The sequence below is a fragment of the Tachyglossus aculeatus genome, chromosome 12, assembly GCF_015852505.1.
Source record: "Tachyglossus aculeatus isolate mTacAcu1 chromosome 12, mTacAcu1.pri, whole genome shotgun sequence".
Classification (NCBI taxonomy): Eukaryota; Metazoa; Chordata; class Mammalia; order Monotremata; family Tachyglossidae; genus Tachyglossus; species Tachyglossus aculeatus.
The window spans coordinates 15,214,416-15,236,898 of record NC_052077.1 but is presented as its reverse complement, the minus strand read 5'-3'; the positions used below and the strand labels follow the sequence as shown (position 1 = coordinate 15,236,898).

General features: G+C 47.3%; 1 protein-coding gene across 2 annotated transcripts in view; it reads right to left on the bottom strand.

The window, feature by feature from the left end:
• Positions 1–22,483, bottom strand: part of ELMOD2 (ELMO domain containing 2) — a 94,771-nt gene that overhangs the window by 25,287 nt on the left and 47,001 nt on the right. The window contains exon 1 of one of the 2 annotated variants that reach the window (XM_038754988.1): positions 10,850–10,892. The exons of the other annotated variant lie outside the window; for it this stretch is intronic. The gene's annotated coding sequence lies outside the window, so the exon portion shown is untranslated. Of the gene's footprint in view, positions 1–10,849; positions 10,893–22,483 lie in introns of those variants that run through there. 2 annotated transcript variants of the gene reach the window in all.

The window sequence follows — 22,483 nt, the reverse complement described above, 5'->3', positions numbered from 1 at the left end:
AGTATAAACTGGCAACATGTAGAGACAGTCCCCACCCAACAGTGGGCTTCAATAAATACAACTGATTGATCAATGGACTGTGTCCAACCTGATTAATTTGTATCTACTCCATCACTTAGTACAGTGCCTGGTGCATTGTCAGTGCTTAAATACCATAAAAAAAACCTTCCACACCAGGAGAACCGACTGAATGCAGGATCATTTCTAAATGCACTTCAGGAAACATGCCAGGTACAAATTCAAAGAAAAATGTGTAAATGTAATTTCCATTCCAGCGAAGGAATTTTAATCTGTTACCAAATGTCCTCTTGTAAAGAGCATTCGACGCACTGAGTTGGCAAAACCATTAAATTTTCCATAAAAAGGCTATGCTGTAATATGAAGGACCTTCAAGGTTAAACATTCTTAGACTTGTAACAACGTTATCACCATCACATCCCCTCTCTTAGGACCCACTTCCCAAATAAACACCCAAGTAGAAACCTTTTATACCTAGAACTTTTGGGTGGAAAGGTGCTCTGACTCAGTTAACATATCTTTAACTTAAAATTCTTCTTCAGCCTCTATTAAAAACATTAATACCCATATCACGCTGTGACTTAAAACTTTTTCCGTCCTTATTTACTGAGCCCCTAGTGAATGCAGAACCCTGTACTCAGAGCCAAGGGGTCATCCGATCAAAGAGGCAGTGTGTAAAATAATAATGGTACTAGTGACAGCAAAAACTGTATGCTCGCTTAAGACTACGGAGAAAGGGAGACAAAAACCCTTTACAAATGCTCCAAACAGGCTTTTCCTTTATTGCCTGGCCCGGAAACCACATGTCAGAAACCACATGTCATTTGAGACCCGACTGCACCATAAAAAATAATCTTAAAATCGGTAAGTCAGAAATTGCAAGTATTTCTTTTTAAGACATTTGAAGAACCCTAAGCTGTGGATTAGTAAGTGCTCAAAAATGGTTAAAATCATGTACATATGCTATATATACATAAATATTTTACACACACTCACAGACCTTGGGACACAATCAGAAATTGCAAGTATTTCTTTTTAAGACATTTGAAGAACCCTAAGCTGTGGATTAGTAAGTGCTCTAAAAATGGTTAAAATCATGTACATATGCTATTTATATACACATATATACATAAATATTTTACACATACTCACAGACCTTGGGACACAATCAGAAATTGCAAATATTTCTTTTAAGACATTTGAAGAACCCTAAGCTGTGGATTAGTAAGTGGATTAGAATAAAGGGAGCAAGTCGAAGTGATGCAGAAGGGAACGGGAGAAGAGGAAAAAGGGGGGCTTAGTCCCGTTGGTCGAACCTCAAAACATTTAGATCGAAGGCCGCCTGCATCCAACACTGCCCTCAATGCCAGATTTTTCCTTTTCAGTCGGTAACTCTATTTTTAATAATACCTAACCGCAAACTGGCACGTCGAATCTTTGCTGGAATTAAGGGAGCAAGTCAAAGTGATGCAGAAGGGAACGGGAGAAGAGGAAAAAGGGGGGCTTAGTCCCATTGGTCGAACCTCACAACATTTAGAGCGAAGGCCACCTGCATCCAACACTGCCCTCAATGCCAGATTTTTGCTTTTCAGTCGGTAACTCTATTTTTAATAATACCTAACCGCAAACTGGCATGTCGAATCTTTGCTGGAATAAAGGGAGCAAGTCAGAGTGATGCAGAAGGGAACGGGAGAAGAGGAAAAGGGGGGCTTAGTCATCATCATCATCATCAATCGTATGTATTGAGCGCTTACTATGTGCAGAGCACTGTACTAAGCACTTGGGAAGTACAAATTCGCAACATAGAGAGACAGTCCCTCCCCAACAGTGGGCTCACAGTCTAAAAGGGGCAGCCAGAGAACAAAACCAAACGTACTAACAAAATAAAATAAATAGAATAGATATGTACAAGTAAAATAAATAAATAAATATGTACAAACATATATACATATATACAGGTGCTGTGGGGAAGGGAAGGAGGCAAGATCATCATCATCATCATCAATCGTATTTATTGAGCGCTTACTATGTGCAGAGCACTGTACTAAGCGCTTGGGAAGTACAAATTGGCAACATATAGAGACAGTCCCTACCCAACAGTGGGCTCACAGTCTAAAAGGGGCAGCCAGAGAACAAAACCAAACATACTAACAAAATAAAATAAATAGAATAGATATGTACAAGTAAAATAGAGTAATAAATATGTACAAACATATATACATATATACAGGTGCTGTGGGGAAGGGAAGGAGGCAAGATCATCATCATCATCATCAATCGTATTTATTGAGCGTTTACTATGTACAGAGCACTGTACTAAGCGCTTGGGAAGTACAAATTCGCAACATATAGAGACAGTCCCTACCCAACAGTGGGCTCACAGTCTAAAAGGGGGAGACAGAGAACAAAACCAAACATACTAACAAAATAAAATAAATAGAATAGATATGTACAAGTAAAATAAATAAATAGAGTAATAAATCTGTACAAACATATATACATATATACAGGTGCTGTGGGGAAGGGAAGGAGGTAAGATGGGGGGGATGGAGAGGGGGGCGAGGGGGAGAGGAAGGAAGGGGTTCAGTCTGGGGCTAAAAGGGGCTAGTCCCGTTGGTCGAACCTCAAAACATTTAGATCGAAGGCCGCCTGCATCCAACACTGCCCTCAATGCCAGATTTTTGCTTTTCAGTCGGTAACTCTATTTTTTAAAATACCTAACTGCAAACTGGCACGTCGAATCTTTGCTGGAATAAAGGGAGCAAGTCAAAGTGATGCAGAAGGGAATGGGAGAAGAGGAAAAAGGGGGGCTTAGTCCTGTTGGTCGAACCTCAAAACATTTAGATCGAAGGCCGCCTGCATCCGACACAGCCCTCAATGCCAGATTTTTGTTTTTAAGTCGGTAACTTTTTTTTTAATAATACCTAACCGCAAACTGGCATGTCGAATCTTTGCTGGAATTAAGGGAGCAAGTCAAAGTGATGCAGAAGGGAACGGGAGAAGAGGAAAAAGGGGGGCTTAGTCCCGTTGGTCGAACCTCACAACATTTAGAGCGAAGGCCACCTGCATCCAACACTGCCCTCAATGCCAGATTTTTGCTTTTCAGTCGGTAACTCTATTTTTAATAATACCTAACCGCAAACTGGCATGTCGAATCTTTGCTGGAATAAAGGGAGCAAGTCAGAGTGATGCAGAAGGGAACGGGAGAAGAGGAAAAGGGGGGCTTATCATCATCATCATCATCAATCATATTTATTGAGCACTTACTATGTGCAGAGCACTGTACTAAGCGCTTGGGAAGTACAGATTCGCAACATATAGAGAGAGTCCCTACCCAACAGTGGGCTCACAGTCTAAAAGGGGCAGCCAGAGAACGAAACCAAACATGCTAACAAAATAAAATCAATAGAATAGATATGTATGAGTAAAATGAATAAATAGATAAATAGAGTAATAAATATGTACAAACATATATACATATATACAGGTGCTGTGGGGAAGGGAAGGAGGTAAGATCATCATCATCATCATCAATCGTATTTATTGAGCGCTTACTATGTGCAGAGCACTGTACTAAGCGCTTGGGAAGTACAAATTCGCAACATATACAGTCCCTACCCAACAGTGGGCTCACAGTCTAAAAGGGGGAGCCAGAGAACAAAACCAAACATACTAACAAAATAAAATAAATAGAATAGATATGTACAAGCAAAATAAATAAATAAATAAATAGAATAAATATGTACAAACATATATCCATATATACAGGTGCTGTGGGGAAGGGAAGGAGGTAAGATGGGGGGGATGGAGAGGGGGACGAGGGGGAGAGGAAGGAAGGGGCTCAGTCTGGGGCTAAAAGGGGCTAGTCCCGTTGGTCGAACCTCAAAACATTTAGATCGAAGGCCGCCTGCATCCAACACTGCCCTCAATGCCAGATTTTTGCTTTTAATTCGGTAACTCTATTTTTAAAAATACCTAACCGCAAACTGGCACGTCGAATCTCTGCTGGAATAAAGGGAGTAAGTCAGAGTGATGCAGAAGGGAACGGGAGAAGAGGAAAAAGGGGGGCTTAGTCCCGTTGGTCGAACTTCAAAACATTTAGAGCGAAGGCCGCCTGCATCCGACACTGCCCTCAATGCCAGATTTTTGCTTTTCAGTCGGTAACTCTATTTTTAATAATACCTAACCGCAAACTGGCATGTCGAATCTTTGCTGGAATAAAGGGAGCAAGTCAGAGTGATGCAGAAGGGAACGGGAGAAGAGGAAAAGGGGGGCTTATCATCATCATCATCATCAATCATATTTATTGAGCGCTTACTATGTGCAGAGCACTGTACTAAGTGCTTGGGAAGTACAGATTCGCAACATATAGAGACAGTCCCTACCCAACAGTGGGCTCACAGTCTAAAAGGGGCAGCCAGAGAACAAAACCAAATGTACTAACAAAATAAAATAAATAGAATAGATATGTACAAGTAAAATAAATAAATAAATAAATATGTACAAACATATATACATATATACAGGTGCTGTGGGGAAGGGAAGGAGGCAAGATCATCATCATCATCATCAATCGTATTTATTGAGCGTTTACTATGTACAGAGCACTGTACTAAGCGCTTGGGAAGTACAAATTCGCAACATATAGAGACAGTCCCTACCCAACAGTGGGCTCACAGTCTAAAAGGGGGAGACAGAGAACAAAACCAAACATACTAACAAAATAAAATAAATAGAATAGATATGTACAAGTAAAATAAATAAATAGAGTAATAAATCTGTACAAACATATATACATATATACAGGTGCTGTGGGGAAGGGAAGGAGGTAAGATGGGGGGGATGGAGAGGGGGGCGAGGGGGAGAGGAAGGAAGGGGTTCAGTCTGGGGCTAAAAGGGGCTAGTCCCGTTGGTCGAACCTCAAAACATTTAGATCGAAGGCCGCCTGCATCCAACACTGCCCTCAATGCCAGATTTTTGCTTTTCAGTCGGTAACTCTATTTTTTAAAATACCTAACCGCAAACTGGCACGTCGAATCTTTGCTGGAATAAAGGGAGCAAGTCAAAGTGATGCAGAAGGGAACGGGAGAAGAGGAAAAAGGGGGGCTTAGTCCCGTTGGTCGAACCTCAAAACATTTAGATCGAAGGCCGCCTGCATCCGACACAGCCCTCAATGCCAGATTTTTGCTTTTCAGTCGGTAACTCTATTTTTAATAATACCTAACCGCAAACCGGCACGTCGAATCTTTGCTGGAATAAAGGGAGCAAGTCAGAGTGATGCAGAAGGGAACGGGAGAAGAGGAAAAGGGGGGCTTAGTCCCGTCGGTCGAACCTCAAAACGTTTAGAGCGAAGGCCGCCTGCATCCGACACTGCCCTCAATGCCAGATTTTTGCTTTTAATTCGGTAACTCTATTTTTAATAATACCTAACCGCAAACCGGCATGTCAAATCTTAGCAGAAGAGGAAAACGAAAACGCAAAAGGAGTGTTGACGGCTCAACCGGTCCTGATCCTGGGGATCCCCATCGCTCTTTCTGGATCTTTCCTTCAAAACCTCATCAAAATAAGGCCTGGAAACGGGGGGAAACCAAGGGCTCCTCATTACGTCGGGACAAAAAAACCCCAAAATCCCAACAAACTACGCACCAAGCTGGGAATAGTTTGGACATTCCGCAAACCCCGGGAAGCGGATCGTCCCGCTGGATGTGCATCCCTCCTGCACGTCCTCACCGGATTGAGGCTGGGATTGGGATTGCTAGCGTGCAATCCATCAATGCTATTTACTGAGCGCTCACCATGTTGAGAACGCTGTAATGAGCGCCTGGGAGAGTTGGGAGACCCCCATCCCCTGCCCCCAACGAGCTGCCAAACCGGAGTTTACAACGCATTGGCAAATCATCAATCGTATTTATTGAGCGCTTACTATGTGCAGAGCAATCACCCTCGGTTCATTTGATTGTATTTATTGATTCATCATCATCATCAATCGTATTTATTGAGCGCTTACTATGTGCAGAGCACTGTACTAAGCGCTTGGGAAGTACAAATTGGCAACATAGAGAGACGGTCCCTACCCAGCAGTGGGCTCACAGTCTAAAAGGGGGAGACAGAGAACAAAACCAAACATACCAACAAAATAAAATAAATAGAATAGATATGTACAAGTAAAATAAATAAATAGAGTAATAAATATTCCATGGTACTTACTGAGCGCTTACTGTGTTGCCCCGATAACTGGGTGCCCTTTTAGACTGGGAGCCCACTGTTGGGTCGGGACTGTCTCTATATGTTGCCTACTTGTCCTTCCCAAGCGCTTAGTACAGCGCTCTGCACACAGTAGGTGCTCAATAAATACGACTGATGAGGCACTTGGATTTGCGCCCTTTGCTAATTAATTAATTAATGATGGCATTTATTAAGCGCTTCCTATGTGCAGAGCACTGTTGTACGCGCAGGGAGGTTACAAGGTGATCGGGTTGTCCCGCGTGGGGCTCACGGTCTTAATCCCCATTTTACAGACGAGGGAACTGAGGCGCACAGAAGTGGCTTGCCCATGGTCACACAGCAGACATGTGGGGGAGTGGGGATTCGAACCCATGACCCCGGACTCCGGAGCCCGGGCTCTTTCCACCGAGCCACGCTGCTTGTTCACCCCACAGCGCTCACTGCCAATTTGTCCTTCCCAAGCGCTTAGTACAGTGCTCTGCACACAGTAAGCGCTCAATAAATACGATTGATGATGATGATGATGATGTCAGTGTCCGACTTCCCCTCTGGGCTGAAAACTCGTTGGGGGCAGGTAATGTACCCATTCATCCGGATGCACTGTTCTCCCCCGAGCGCTTAGTACAGCGCTCTGCACACAGGAAGCGCTCAATAAGTAAAGGCCACCGACCCGCGAGGGCCCCAGGAGCTCCCTACCCCAACCCTCGTAGCTTAGTGGAGAGAACCCGGGCTTGGGAGTCCGAGGTTCTGGGTTCTAATCCCGCCTCTGCCACTTGTCAGCTGTGTGACCTTGGGCAAGTCACTTCTCTGGGCCTCTGTTACCTCATCTGTAAAATGGGGATGAAGACTGTGAGCCCCGCGTGGGCCAACCCGATTACCTTGCATCCACCCCAGCGCTTAGAACAGTGCCTGGCACATAGAAAGCGCTTAATAAATACAACTGAATAAATGAATGAGCGCTCAGTCCAGTGCTCTGCACCCAGGAAGCGCTCACTAAATACGACGGAATGAATGACTGAATGCGCACCTCCCGCCAAGGGGCTGGGGGAGACGCCACTCCCAGGGCACCGCATCTCCCCGCAGCCATCCCGGGGGTGGGGTGGGGGAGACGCCACTCCCTCCTGATGCCCATTTGTACTTCCCAGGCGCTTAGCACAGTGCTCTGCACCCAGTAGGCGCTCAATAAATACGACTGAATAAATGAATAAGTGCTCAGTCCAGTGTTCTGCACCCAGGAAGCGCTCAATAAATACGATGGAATGAATGAATGCGCACCTCCCGCCACGGGGCTGGGGGAGACGCCACTCTCAGGGCACCGCATCTCCCCGCCACCATCCCGGTGGGGGGGCTGGGGGAGACGCCACTCCCTCCTGTTGTCCATTTGTACTTCCCAGGCGCTTAGCACAGTGCTCTGCAATCAATCGTATTTATTGAGCGCTTACTGGGTGCACAGCACTGGACTCTGCACCCAGTAAGCGCTCACTAAATAGGACTGAATAAATGAATAAGCGCTCAGTTCAGTGCTCTGCACCCAGTAGGCGCTCAATAAATAGGACCGAACAAGTGAATAAGCGCTCAGTCCAGTGCTCTGCACCCAGGAAGCGCTCACTAAATACGATGGAATGAATGAGTGAATGCGCACCTCCCGCCACGGGGCTGGGGGAGACGCCACTCCCAGGGCACCGCATCTCCCCGGCACCAACCTGGGGTGGGTGGGGGAGACGCCACTCCCTCCTGATGCCCATTTGTACTTCCCAGGCGCTTAGCACAGTGCTCTGCAATCAATCGTATTTATTGAGCGCTTACTGGGTGCAGAGCACTGGACTCTGCACCCAGTAAGCGCTCAATAAATACGACTGAATAAGTGAATAAGCGCTCAGTCCAGTGCTCTGCACCCAGGAAGCGCTCACTAAATACGATGGAATGAATGAATGAATACGCATCTCCCGCCACGGGGCTGGGGGAGATGCCACTCCCTCCTGTCGCCCACTTGTACTTCCCAGGCGCTTAGCACAGTGCTCTGCACCCAGAAGGCGCTCAATAAATACGACTAAATAAATGAATAAGTGCTCAGTCCAGTGCTCTGCACCCAGGAAGCGCTCACTAAATACGATGGAATGACTGAATGAATACGCTCCTCCCGCCATGGGGCTGGGGGAGACGCCACTCCCTCCTGTTGCCCATTTGTACTTCCCAGGCACTTAGCACAGTGCTCTGCACCCAGAAGGCGCTCAATAAATACAACTAAATAAATGAATAAGCGCTCAGTCCAGTGCTCTGCACCCAGGAAGCGCTCAATAAATACAAGGGAATGAATGAATGCGCACCTCCCGCCAAGGGGCTGGGGGAGACGCCACTCCCAGGGCACCGCATCTCCCCGCAGCCATCCCGGGGGTGGGATGGGGGAGACGCCACTCCCTCCTGTTGCCCATTTGCACTTCCAAGGCGCTTAGCACACTGCTCTGCAATCAATCAACTATTTATTGAGCGCTTACTGGGTGCAGAACACTGGACTCTGCACCCAGTGGGCGCTCAATAAATTGGACTGAATAAATGAATAAGCGCTCAGTCCAGTGCTCTGCACCCGTTAGGCGCTCAATAAATAGGACTGAATAAGTGAATAAGCGCTCAGTCCAGTGCTCTGCACCCAGGAAGCGCTCAATAAATACAAGGGAATGAATGAATGCGCACCTCCCGCCAAGGGGCTGGGGGAGACGCCACTCCCAGGGCACCGCATCTCCCCGCCACCAACCTGGGGTGGGTGGGGGAGACGCCACTCCCTCCTGATGCCCATTTGTACTTCCCAGGCGCTTAGCACAGTGCTCTGCAATCAGTCAATCGCATTTATTGAGCGCTTATTGGGTGCCGAGCACTGTACTCTGCACCCATTAGGCGCTCAATAAATACGACTGAATAAATGAATAAGCGCTCAGTCCAGTGCTCTGCACCCAGGAAGCGCTCACTAAATACGATGGAATGACTGAATGCGCACCTCCCGCCAAGGGGCTGGGGGAGACGCCACTCCCAGGGCACCGCATCTCCCCGCAGCCATCCCGGGGGTGGGATGGGGGAGACGCCACTCCCTCCTGTTGCCCATTTGCACTTCCAAGGCGCTTAGCACACTGCTCTGCAATCAATCAACTATTTATTGAGCGCTTACTGGGTGCAGAGCACTGGACTCTACACCCAGTGGGCGCTCAATAAATAGGACTGAATAAATGAATAAGCGCTCAGTCCAGTGCTCTGCACCCAGGAAGCGCTCAATAAATACAAGGGAACGAATGAATGCGCACCTCCACCAAGGGGCTGGGGGAGACGCCACTCCCAGGGCACCGCATCTCCCCGCAGCCATCCCGAGGGGGAGTGGGGGAGACGCCACCCCCTCCTGATGCCCATTTGTACTTCCCAGGCGCTTAGCACAGTGCCCTGCACCCAGTAGGCGCTCAATAAATAGGACTGAATAAGTGAATAAGCGCTCAGTCCAGTGCTCTGCACCCAGGAAGCGCTCACTACATACAATGGAATGAATGAATGAATGAATAGGCACCTCCCGCCACGGGGCTGGGGGAGACGCCACTCCCAGCAGCCCTCGGGGCACCGCATCCACCCCGGGACCCGCAGCGCCCCCTCCAGGTCAGCGCGGAAAACACCGCACCCCGGGACCCACAGCGCCCCCTCCAGGTCAGCGAGGGAAAGCATAACGCCGCGGGACCCGCAGCGCCCCCTCCAGGACATCACGGGAAATACCGCACCCCAGAACCCGCAGCGCCCCCTCCAGGTCAGCGCGGGAAACACCGCGCCCCGGGACCCGCAGCGCCCCCTCCAGGTCAGCGCGGGAAGCGCCGCGCCCCGGGACCCGCAGCGCCCCCTCCTGGTCAGCGCGGGGAAGCACCGCACCCCGGGACCCGCATTGCCCCCTCCAGGTCAGCGCGTGGAAGCACCGCACCCCGGGACCCGCAGCGCCCCCTCCAGGTCAGCGCGGGAAGCGCCGCGCCCCGGGACCCGCATTGCCCCCCTCCAGGTCAGCGCGTGGAAGCACCGCAACCCGGGACCCGCAGCGCCCCCTCCAGGTCAGCGCGGGAAGCGCCGCGCCCCGGGACCCGCAGCGCCCCCTCCTGGTCAGCGCGGGGAAGCACCGCACCCCGGGACCCGCATTGCCCCCTCCAGGTCAGCGCGGGAAGCACCACACCCCGGGACCCGCAGCGCCCCCTCCAGGTCAGCGCGGGAAGCGCCGCGCCCCGGGACCCGCATTGCCCCCTCCAGGTCAGCGCGTGGAAGCACCGCAACCCGGGACCCGCAGCGCCCCCTCCAGGTCAGCGCGGGAAGCGCCGCGCCCCGGGACCCGCAGCGCCCCCTCCTGGTCAGCGCGGGGAAGCACCGCGCCCCGGGACCCGCAGCGCCCCCTCCAGGTCAGCGCGGGAAGCGCCGCACCCCGGCACCCGCAGCGCCCCCTCCAGGTCAGCGCGGGGAAGCACCGCACCCCGGGACCCGCAGCGCCCCCTCCAGGTCAGCGCGAGGCAGGAGAGGGGAAGGGGGAAGGGAAGACGCCCCCGGTTCGTCCTTCTCCTCTTAGCGGAAGGATCGGCGGGGCTCCCGTTCCCGCTACCTGCTGCTTCCAACGCCGCCAGCCGCCAACGGAAACAACGGTCCCGCCCCTGCCTCCGGCCCGCGCGCCGGGAACCGGAAGTCGGGGAGCAGAACCGACGCTGCCGCCGTCCCTGTGATTGGCTCCCCGCGGAACCCCGCCCCGCCTATGATCGGCTCCCCTCGGAGCGCTGCCTTCCCTGTGATTGGCTCCCCACGGAACTCCTTCTTCCCTGTGATTGGCTCCCCGCGGAACTCCGCCCTGCCTATGATCGGCTCCCCCCCCCTCCGGAGCGCTGCCTTCCCTGTGATTAGCTCCCCGTGGAACTCCGCCCTACCTGTGATTGGCTCCCCGTGGAACTCCGCCCTACCTGTGATTGGCTCCCCGCGGAACTCCGCCTTCCCTGTGATTGGCTCCCCGCGGAGCTCCGCCCTATGATCGGCTCCCCTCGCAGAGCTGCCTTCCGTGGGATTGGCTCCCCGCGGAGCTCCGCCCTCCCTGTGATTGGCTGCCCTCGGAGCGCTTCCATCCCTGTGATCGGCTCCCCGCGGAGCGCCGGCCTCTCTGTGATTGGCTCCCCGCGGAGGGCTGCCTTACCTGTGATTGGCTCCCCGAGGAGCTCCGCCCTCCCTGTGATTGGCTTCCCGCGGAGCTCCGTCCTCCCTGTGGTCGGCTCCCCGCGGAACTCCGCCCTCCCTGTGATTGGCTCCCCTCGGAGCGCTGCCTTCCCTCTGATTGGCTCCCTCGGAAGCCCGCCCTCCCTCTGATTGGCTCAAACTCTGCCCTATCGCGTGGGGGGGGGAGGCGGAGGCTGGGCGGGGCCAACCCCGCGACGCTTCGGCGGTCTCCTTGGCAACAGCACCATGGAGACCGACGCGGGCAACTGATGGACAAAAATGCATTCATTCATTCATTCATTCATTCATTCATTCATTCATTCATCGTATTTATTGAGCGCTTACTATATGCAGAGCACTGTACTAAGCGCTTGGAAACGGCAATTCGGCAACAGAGACCATCCCCACCCAATAACGGGCTCGCAGTCTAGAAGCTCATCGCCAGAAGCGTGCAATAACATAATAATGATAATAATAATAATAATAATAATAATAATAATGATGGCATTTGTTAAGCGCTTACTATGTGCCAAGCACTGTTCCAAGCGCTGGGGGGATACAAGGTGATCAGGTTGCCTCACTTGGGGCTCACAGTCTTCATGCCCATTTTCCAGATGAGGGAACTGAGGCCCAGAGAAGCGCAGTGACTTGCCCAAAGTCACCCAGCTGACAAGTGGCGGAGCCGGGATTCGAACCCATGACCTCTGACTCCAAAGCCCGGGCTCTTTCCAATGAGCCACGCTGCTTCCCCCAATAATGATGGCATTTGTTAAGCGCTTACTATGTGCCAAGCACTGTTCTAAGCGCTGGATCATAATCGTACCATTGGCTAAGCACGGATTGTGCGCCGAACGCTATAATCATAATGATTATGATGGCGTTTGTTATTTGTTACAGAATTGTCAATTCTAGGGTTGTTTCCAGATGTGTGGATCCGAAAGCTGGACAGTGAAAAAGACAGGATTGAAAGAACAAGGATTCTTTTGAAAAAAAAATAACAATAATGACATTTATTAAGCCCTTTCTATGTGCAGAGCACTGTTCTAAGCGCTGGGAATTGTGGTGGTGTTTAGTGGAAAGAGCCCGGGCTTGGGAGCCAGAGGTTGTGGGTTCTAATCCCGGCCCTGTCACTTTTCTGCTGTGTGACCCTGGGCAAGTCGCTTAACTTCTCTGGGCCTCAGCTACCTCATCTGAAAAATGGGGATTAAAACCGTTGCCCCCATGGGACAACCTGATTACAGAAAGAGCCCGGCCATGGGAGTCAGAGGTCATCATCATCATCAATTGTATTTATTGAGCGTTTACTGTGTGCAGAGCACTGTACTAAGCGCTTGGGAAGTACAAATTGGCAACATATAGAGACAGTGCCTACCCAACAGTGGGCTCACAGTCTAATCCCTGCTCTGCCACTTGTCAGCTGTGTGACTTTGGGCAAGTCACTTCACTTCTCTGGGCCTCAGTTGTCTCATCTGGAAAATGGGGATTAAGACTGTGAATCCCACGTGGGACAACCTGATATCCTTATTTCGCCCCCCTCCCCCCGCCCAGTGCTTAGCACATAATCAGCACTTAACAAAGACCATTAAAATAAAAAATGCATAAAAAAAGAAATCTGGAAGAACGAAAGTGCAGTGTCAGTAGCTGCGTGACCAGGAGAATAGCAAGTTGATGCACTTGTGCATCACCTAATCAATCAATCAATCAATCGTATTTATTGAGTGCTTACTGTGTGCAGAGCACTGTACTAAGCGCTTGGGAAGTACAAGTTGGCAACATATAGAGACAGTCCCTACCCAACAGTGGGCTCACAGTCTAAAAGGGGGAGACAGAGAACAAAACCAAACATATTAACGAAATAAAATAAATAGAATAGATATGTACAAGTAAAATAAATAAATAGAGTAATCATCATCATCATCATCAATCGTATTTATTGAGCGCTTACTATGTGCAGAGCACTGTACTAAGCGCTTGGGAAATACAAATTGGCAACACATAAAGACAGTCCCTACCCAACAGTGGGCTCACAGTCTAAAAGGGGGAGACAGAGAACAAAACCAAACATACCAACAAAACAAAATAAATAGAATAGATATGTACAAATAAAATAAATAAATAGAGTAATAAATATGTACAAACATATATACATATATACAGGTGCTGTGGGGAAGGGAAGGAGGTACTTACAAACAAATCTTTGACTTCACCGCTTCTGCCTATCTGTGATTTATTTTAGTGTCTGTCTCCCCGAATAGATCGTAAGCACCTTGAGGACAGGGATCATGTCTATTAATTCTATTGGATTTTTTTCAAGAGCTTAGTACAGGGTTCTGCACTCAACCCTCAATAAATACTATCAATCAAGAGGATTTATTAAGTGCTTACTGTATTTGGGAAAGTACAATAGATCTTGTAGACATGATCCTTGCTTAGAATATCATGGGGGAGACAGACATGAAAATAAAATTACATGGAAGGGATGCAACTGAATATAAAGATGGGGGAGTGGGGTGAGCATGTAAGTGCTTAGGAGGTACAGACTCAGCGCATAGGTGACACAGTAGGGAGGGAAAATAGGATGAGAAGATGAGAGATTAGTCCGGGAAAGCTTCCTGGTGGAGATCAATCAATCAATCAATCAATCAATCGTATTTATTGAGCGCTTACTGTGTGCAGAGCACTGTACTAAGCGCTTGGGAAGTACAAGCTGGCAACATACAGAGAAGCAGCGTGGCTCAGTGGAAAGAGGGCGGGCTTGGGAGGCAGAGGTCATGGGTTCGAATCCCACCTCCCCCACATGTCTGCTGTGTGACCTTGGGCAAGTCACTTCAATCAATCAATCAATCAATCGTATTTATTGAGCGCTTACTATGTGCAGAGCACTGTACTAAGCGCTTGGGAAGTACAAATTGGCAACACATAGAGACAGTCCCTACCCAACAGTGGGCTCACAGTCTAAAAGGGGGAGACAGAGAACAGAACCAAACATACCAACAAAATAAAATAGATAGGATAGAAATGTACAAGTAAAATAAATAAATAAATAGAGTAATAAATATGTACAACCATATATACATACATACAGGTGCTGTGGGGAAGGGAAGGAGGTAAGACGGGGGGATGGAGAGGGGGACGAGGGGGTGCCTCAGTTCCCTCATCTGTAAAATGGGGATTAAGACTGTGGGCCCCACATGGGACAACCTCATCTCCTTGTGTTCCCCCCAGCGCTTAGAACAGTGCTTTGCACATAGTAAGCGCTTAACAAATACCAACATTATTATTATTATTATTATTATATAGAGCCAGTCCCTACCCAACAGTGGGCTCACAGTCTAGAAGGGGGAGACAGAGAACTGAAGATGGAGAGTAGTAGTCTAGCAGAAGTGAGTTGTGAGGGGGATTTCTATCCTATTTATTTTATTTTGTTGGTATGTTTGGTTTTGTTCTCTGTCTCCCCCTTTTAGACTGTGAGCCCACTGTTGGGTAGGGACTGTCTCTATGTATTGCCAATTTGTACTTCCCAAGCGCTTAGTACAGTGCTCTGCACATAGTAAGTGCTCAATAAATACGATTGATTGATTGATTGATTGATTCACAGGAAAACAGAAGGGAAGCCAAGGACCAGGGGTAGGTTGGCATTAGAGGAGCTAAGTGGGAGAAAAGCCAGGCTATTTATTGATTGAACGGTGTATTCTACCAGCCTAACTACCGTTTCTTAGTGGTCCAACAGCCGGCACATTTGTGTTTGGACACAGGCACAATGAGAAACAGCTCTGAGCCCAAGTGAACAGGTTCTCGCCTGTACATTATTCCCGGCTTTCCTCCACCTAAGTGGCCTTGACAGGCCGGAGCACGTTTCAAAAGCACCTGCTTTGCCCCACAGAACTGAGTGCCTGTCGTGGGAGGGACAGCTGGAAGATGGCCATAACAGGAGGATGTAAAATACAATGGTACAGTCACAAAAGTACATTTCACAATCATATAGAAGAGGCCTGCTGAGCCCTAAGGCACAGAATAAAAAGCTTCATTCTTTTTTTCCCCCTCAATCCTAAGTGTAAAATTGTTCACGAGTTAAAACTTCTGTTCCCTAAAATTCTTCTCCAGTTTCACTGAAGTTTTAAGCACAAATATCAGGATAAAGCCAGATTTCTAATTCATTTTTACGTTTAGATAGGTGACGTATTTCTGGAAAATACCCAGAAACAGAATTGTGGTATTTGGAAAATAAGAGCAATATTTTTTTAAAAAAAATTGTCTGCACTCATTTCTCCCTTCACCTCAAATACCTCCAATCAATCAATCAATCAATCGTATTTATTGAGGGCTTACTATGTGCAGAGCAATCATTATGATCAGTGTTAAATGTTATTACGATCATTATTGTACTGTGTTCAGAGCACTATGTTAAGCACTTGGGAAAGTGTTACTACTCACAACAATGATAATAATAATAATTGTGATTTTTTATTAAGCCCTTATTATGTTCCAAGCGCTGCACTAAGTGCTGGGGTAGATACAAGGTAATCAGGTCCCACGTGGGGCTCACAGTCTAAATAGGAGGGAGACCCCATTTTACCCATGAAGGAGCTGAGGCACGGAGAAGTTAAGCGACTTGCCCAAGGTCCCACAGCAGACAAGTGATGGAGGCAAGTTTAGAACCCAGGTCCTCTGTCTCCTGGGTCCAGACTCTTTCTACGAGGCCACACAAACATCACACATCAGACGCTCCTAACCAGTAGTAAGTTCAAAGCACTCAGCCAGATTCCTCCCCCTTATCCACTCTCGTTTCTTCCATATGCCCCAGCTAATTCTTTGTTCCTCTCAAACTAACACACTTGCTAACGCCCTCCCTATTGCCTAGAATGCCCACCCCGAGCCCCTTTTAGGCTGTGAGCCCACTGTTGGGTAGGGACTGTCTCTATATGTTGCCAACTTGTACTTCCCAAGCGCTTAGTACAGTGCTCTGCACACAGTAAGCGCTCAATAAATACGATTGATGATGATGACGATGATGATGAAAACACTGCTCTACCCATCTTCAAAGCGCCTCCTGAAATCATCGCTACTCCAAGAGGCCTTCTTCAACTAACTTCTCACCACCGTATATCTCACAGGCTGCCACTTCATCCATTCACTCAATCTTATTTATTGAGTGCTTACTATGTGGAAAGCACTATACTAAGCGCTTGGGAGAGTACAATATGACAACAAAAAACAAACACGTCTAAGCATTTGAGTATTCACGCACCCCAATGTCCCTTATGTACAGATCCTTGTACTCTATTGCCTCCTCCTTTCTGAAATTTATTTTAGCGCCTGCCTCTTCAACAATACTGTAAGATCTTTGAAGGCAGGGAGCATGTTTACTAATTCTATTGTACTTTCCCAAGTGCTTAATACAGTGCTCTGCACGTAACAATAATAATAATATAATAAATAAAATATATAATATATAATAATATAATATATAATATATAATATAAAATATAAATAAATAATATGGTATTTGTTTAGGGCTTACTATGTGCCAAGCACTGTTCCAAGCACAGGGCTAGATATAATAGTAGGTCTTCAGTAAATAGTGTTGATTGATTGATTGATTGATTCAAACATATTTGCAATTAACCTCATTCGATTTCTATCAGTGCTTGGCACATAGTAAGTGCTTAACAAATACTATCATTATTATTATTAATAATTCGTTTTGCTGGAAAACTGAGTCTAATAATAAAGTGTTATTTACTTTACCTAACCATTTAATACTTTAAAATGTGACATTCTTCTAACCAGCATTTAAAATGTTCCCATAATATACAGAATGACTACTGCATTTATCCTGAGAATAGGCTTGGAATTTTGAAATAGAGTGAAAGGAGAATTTGGTCACAGGTTTGAAGCAAATTTCTGAGACTGGCAAACATCAACTCGCTCACCTTGCATCTACCCCCAGCGCTTAGTACGTTTCCTGGCACACAGTAAGCGCTTAACAAATACCGTTTAAAAACTCTGGTGAGAAAATTAAGGGGCAAATAACACAGCTCAACAGAAAAATTAAATTTACATGGCATTTCTCAAATACTGTTGGAATATTTTCAGCCAGGAACACATACCATACCAAATTCGGGAGGAATGTCATGATTCAATCAATCGATTAATCGTATTTATTGAGCGCTTACTGTGTGTAGAGCACTGTACTAAGCACTTGGGAAGTACAAGTTGGCAACATATAGAGACGGTCCCGACCCATCAATCGTATTTATTGAGCGCTTACTGTGTGCAGAGCACTGTACTAAGCGCTTGGACCCAACAGTGGGCTCACAGTCTAGAAGCCCTCTCAATACTTTGCATTCCTGGTCCTAAGAAGAGAACGGGTTGTTTTAAGTCCACATTTGGTGGGAAGGAGAGAGAATGCGTCGGCACGCTGAGTGCGTAGTGCAAGGATTTTAATAATAATAATGGCATTTATTAAGTGCTTGCTACATGCAAAGCACTGTTCTTAGCACTGGGGAGGTTACAAGGTGATCAGGTTGTCCCACGGCGGGGGGGCTCACAGTCTTAATCCCCATTGTACAGATGAGGGAACTGAGGTACAGAGAAGTTAAGTGACTTGCCCAAAGTCGCACAGCTGATATGTGGCAGAGCCGGGACTCGAACCCATAACTTCTGACTCCAAAGCCCGCTGAGCCACGCTGCTTCTTGCACGGGGTATCATAAGACCTGTTCTTAATGCCATTAGAGAACCTGGTGGCTGGTAGGGTACAGTTCTGTTATTAGTACAGCCATGACTACTTTCCTTGGCCTCTGACATTTCAACAAGAAAGCTGGGGAACAAGTAGAGTGGGCAACAGCCCAACTGCCTTACAGAGTCATTCACCATATGGAGTAGACTGGCACCAGCTTCAAATGGAGAATAATGAACCGGCAGAAGGAAGGTGTTTTCTCTTCCCTGGATCTCCAGGGTCATTATTATATACACATTATATACATATACATATGTATTATATACATATATATATATACATACATATTACATATATATACATTACACACACACACACACACACACACATATAGGAGAGTACAGTATAAAAGATTTGATAGGCATGTTTCCTGCCCACAAGCTAGAAGAGCAGCAGCTTGAAGTCTAGAGTTTAGAGTATATATGTATATATGTTTGTACATATTTATTACTCTATTTATTTATTTACTTATTTTATCTGTGCGTATCTATTCTATTTATTTTGTTTTGTTAGTATGTTTGGTTTTGTTCTCTGTCTCCCCCTTTTAGACTGTGAGCCCACTGTTGGGTAGGGACTGTCTCTATATGTTGCCAATTTGTACTTCCCAAGCGCTTAGTACAGTGCTCTGCACATAGTAAGCGCTCAATAAATACGATTGACGATGATATACATATATACATATACATATATATACATATATACATATATATACACATATATACATTATACATATATATACATTACACATATATACATATTATATACATATGTATATATGTATATATGTATATGTTTGTACAATTTTTTTTACTCTATTTATTTATTTATTTTATTTGTACATATCTATTCTATTTATTTTATTTTGTTAGTATGTTTGGTTTTGTTCTCTGTCTCCCCCTTTTAGACTGTGAGCCCACTGTTGGGTAGGGACTGTCTCTATGTGTTGCCAATTTGTACTTCCCAAGCGCTTAGTACAGTGCTCTGCACATAGTAAGCGCTCAATAAATACGATTGATGATGATGATTATTTCTCCAGAATGGATGGACTATGTTGCTTTTCTCAATCAGTCCTTCACTGAGTTCTTCTCTTGAGGCCAAGTAGAGAACTAGTATTTGAGAAGCAGCATCGCCTAGCAGAAAGAAGACAAGCCTGAGACTCAGAAGACCTGGGTTCTAATCCCACCTCCGCCACTCTGCTGTGTGACCTTGGTCAAGTCACTTAACTTCCCTGTGCCTCTGTTACCTCATCTGTTAAGTGGGGATTAAGGCGGTGAGCCCCATGTGGGACAGGGACTGTGTCCAACCTGATTGTCTTGTATCTACCCCAGCACTGAGTCTGACACTTAATGAGCGCTTAACAAATACCACTAAAAAAAAAAAAATCAGTGTTTGCTCCCGGGTGGCAGAGGGAAAAGGAAATGGGGTCCACTTCCAAATTCTCACTACAGCTGGTTGGGCTGGGGATGCTCTAGCTACTCCATGTCAGTCAATTGTATTTATTGAGCGACTACTGTGTGCAGAGCACTGTACTAAGCACTTGGGAGACTACAGTATAACAATAAACAGACACATTCCCTGCCCATAATGAGTTTACAGTCTAGAGGGGGTGGTTCCTGGATAAGAGCATAGAGCAAAGGGAAGCATTGAGAAAAGAGCATAGAGAAGCCAGGGATGGAATCACTGCTGCTGAAAGCCAATCGCCCTGAATGTTCACCCACTCCTGGCCTCAAGCCACAGAGGGACAGTGTTTCGGGAGTAGAAGATGGACTCCGTGTCATCTCAAAGCAGCGTTATACCTGCAAGGGAGTTAGCTATGCATCATCGTCACCATGTAACTATGTGCAAAAAGGCTTTGTTTACATTACTTCTGCTCCCTTCTGGGACACTGGAATAATTGGATTACTAAATGCCCACTTGGTTCTCCGTCAAGGGACTCATCCATAGCTGATGACTTGCTAAGAACCAGAAGAGGCTGCTCAGAGGACGGGGATCGGGCCCGTCATCCAACATCTGGCCGCCCTGAGGCAGGGGACAATTCACTGGCCCCTCCCCTGTTGCATATGACATCGTTTTGTTACACTGCACGTGCATGTAATTTTCTGCTTGATGTCATTATGTTACCTTTTGTGCACACCGGGTGTCATTATATCATTGTGTTATGCTGCATGCATGCTCAACGCAACATAATGGAGCCCATTCAAAGTCCTGAACCTAGAGCAACTCCCTGGGGAACATCTGGCCCATTTCCAGTGCTCTAGAGTCACTGTGCTCCGCTCCCAGATCCCTATTAGCACTTTCATATTTGCATCTGCGGCCGCTCCCATACCTCTGGCCCTGCCCCCTTGGACACTGCACCCAAGCAATCTTGCAAATAGTTTCAAAAGTCCTTAGAGACGTGGCTGAGCTGAACATGAAAGGGAAACTCTCACTGAGTAAATGTGATTTTATTCCTCCCCTTTTCCACATATTTGTTAAGCGCTTACTATTTGGCAGACACTGTCCTAAGTGCTGGGGAAGATACAAGCTAATCAGGTTGGACCCAGTCCATGTCCTACATGGAGCTCACATTCTGAATCCCCATTTTACAGATGAGGTAACTGGGGCCCGGAGAATTAAGTTTCCTGCCCAAAGTCACACAGCAGACAAGTGGCAGAGCCGGGATTTAGAACTCAGAACCTTCAAACTCCCAGGCCCGTGCTCTAGCCACTAGGCCGTGGTGTTTCTCCGCACCTAAGATGTTCTTTTCTTCTGCATCAGCCTTCCGTTTTCTTGCTAATGGGTTGTTGGCCTCTGGCAAAGATACAGCATCCATTTATACAAATAAATTTCACCACACTTTTTTTTTTTGTTATCCAGGGTATGCGGCAAGGTTAACTGCAAAAGGAAATGGATAACTGGAATACAATATGAGAAGGATTCAATGTCTTGTGACCTGAAGGCAATTCAATATGACATTCTCAATCAATTGCATCTGGCTTCTCTGGCCTTCTCCTGTCTCCCTCCCTCCCTTTTCCCCACCGCTTTGGGAAGGGTGAGTCATCATAAGGACAAAGGGAGATAGATGCCTCTGCCCTTGAGTTCGAGACTGTTCTGTGATGTTCTCATGCTGATTGTGACACTTAGCATTGCCTGGGAGAGTATCCAGCAGTGACACTTTCCCCCAGGCTGGCAGCATTTCTGCCATGGGGAAGGGTATTGCTATTCTTCTTCCCAACAATACTTTTGCAAAGTGTTTTAGAATTACAGAGAAGGTAGTGGAATGAGTCGGTGCCTAACACTTCCCAACTAGATGGGGATTCCCATCTTGGTGCGGGTGAAAATACATTCATTCAATCGTATTTATTGAGCATTCGCTGTGTGCAAAGCACTGTACTAAGTGCTTAACATCTGCTTCTTGCAGGGGATCTAGGCGGGCAAGGAGTAGAGAGAGCCTGGAGAAACTCAGAGGAATAATGATGGTATTTGTTAAGCGCTTACTCTCTGGCAGGCACTGCACTAAGTGCTGGGGTGGATACCAGCAAATCAAGTTGGACACAGTCCCTGTCCCACGTGGGGCTCACAGTCTCAATCTCCATTTTACAGATGGGGGAACTGAGGCACAGAGAAATGAAATGACTCACCCAAGGTCACACAGCAGACAAGTGCTGGAGTCAGGATTAGAACCCACGACCTTCTGCTCCTATTCCCATGCACTATCCACTACGCCGTGCTTCACACAGGGGAGACTATAAGCTTGTTATTGGCAGGGAACATGTCTGCTGATTCATTCATTCATTCATTCATTCATTCAATCGTATTTATTGAGTGCTTACTGTGTGCAGAGCACTGTACTAAACGCTTGGGAAGTACAAGTTGGCAACATGTAGAGACGGTCCCTACCCAACAACGGGCTCACAGTCTAGAAGGGGGAGACAGACAACAAAACAAAATATATTAACAAAATAAAATAAATAGAATAGTAAACACGTACAAGTAAAATAGAGTAATAAATATGTACAAACATATACAGGTGCTGTGGGGAGGGGAAGGAGGTAGGGCAGGGGGGATAGGGAGGGGGAGAGGAAGTAGGGGGCTCAGTGCGGGAAGGCCTCCTGGAGGAGGTGAGCTCTCAGTAGGGCTTTGAAGGGAGGAAGAGAGCTAGCTTTGTGGATGTGCGGAGGGAGGGCATTCCAGGCCAGGGGGAGGATGTGGGATGGGGGTGGCCGGCGGGACAGGAGAGAACGAGGCCCAGTGAGGAGGTGAGCGGAAGAGGAGTGGAGGGTGTGGGCTGGGCTGTAGAAGGAAAGAAGGGAGGTGAG